We start from the raw sequence: 1,467 nt of genomic DNA on the forward strand, positions 1-1,467 counted from the left end.
GCAGCCAGCACACGGCTGCCAGCAGCCACCACACAGCTGCCAACAGCCCGCTCTCCATCACCCCCCAGCCACTTCTGCATACATCTGCTGGGGGTGCTTTTTTGACTTCCCCCGTTTTGGCCTATGGTAAAATGCTAAGGGGAAAACCTCCAGAGTCAGGCCGACCTCCTGGAACTCCAGCTCGGCCTCGAGCCACCGGTTTGTCCCCTTCCCGGTTCTCACGACATGCATCGACACTCGGCTCAGCCCCAGCAGCTGCAGCTCCCGCCGGCCCGGCCAGCCCGGTCCGCACCCCTGGCCAGCGCCTGGAGCGTTTGGACTTTGTCATTTTTTTTCAAAGACTCGTCTCTGCCAACTGCCGTGGGCTTCAGCGGGGGCTGCTCCCCGCCTCCTGGGTGTCCTGCCCGGGCACATCGTATGCTCAGGCAATGTCTTGAGCCACCGCTGGTAGGTGCACTCAGGGGGCCCTCCGCAGCCGCCCAGGCCCACCCCTGCAGCCAGCACACGGCTGCCAGCAGCCACCACACAGCTGCCAACAGCCCGCTCTCCGTCACCCCCCAGCCCATCTGCATACATCTGGCGGGGGTGCTTTTTTGACTTCCCCCCTTTTGGCCTATGGGGAAAAGCCAGGGGGGAAACCTCCAGAGTCAGGCCGACCTCCTGGAACTCCAACCCGGCCTGGAGCCACAGGTTTGTCCCCTTCCCGGTTCTCAGGACAAGCATAGACACTCGGCTCAGCCCCGGCCGCCGCAGCCCCCGCCGGCCCGGCCAGCCCGGTCCGCACCCCTGGCCAGCGCCTGGAGCGTTTGGACTTTGTCATTTTTTCTCAAAGACCCATCTCTGCCAACTGCCCTGGGCTTCAGCGGGGGCTGCTCCCCGCCTCCCGGGTGTCCTGCCCGGGCACATCGGAGGCTCAGGCAATGTCTTGAGCCACCGCTGGCAGGTGCACTCAGGGGGCCCTCCGCAGCCTCCCGGGCCCACCCCCGCAGCCAGCACACGGCTGCCAGCAGCCACCACACAGCTGCCAACAGCCCGCTCTCCGTCACCCCCCAGCCCCTTATGCATACATCTGCTGGGGGTGCTTTTTTGACTTCCCCCCTTTTGGCCTATGGGATAATGCCAAGGGGAAAACCTCCAGAGTCAGGCCGACCTCATGGAACTCCAACCCGGCCTGAAGCCACCGGTTTGTCCCCTTCCCGGTTCTCACGACATGCATCGACACTCGGCTCAGCCCCGGCAGCCGCAGCTCCCGCCGGCCCGGCCAGCCCGGTCCGCACCCCTGGCCAGCGCCTGGAGCGTTTGGACTTTGTCATTTTTTCTCAAAGACCCATCTCTGCCAACTGCCCTGGGCTTCAGCGGGGGCTGCTCCCCGCCTCCTGGGTGTCCTGCCCGGGCACATCGGAGGCTCAGCCTGGGTCTTGAGCCCCTACTGGTAGGTGCACTCTGAAGGCGCCCTCCGCAGCCGCC

This window comes from Eleutherodactylus coqui, chromosome 8 (genome assembly GCF_035609145.1).
Source record: "Eleutherodactylus coqui strain aEleCoq1 chromosome 8, aEleCoq1.hap1, whole genome shotgun sequence".
NCBI classification, from domain to species: domain Eukaryota; kingdom Metazoa; phylum Chordata; class Amphibia; order Anura; family Eleutherodactylidae; genus Eleutherodactylus; species Eleutherodactylus coqui.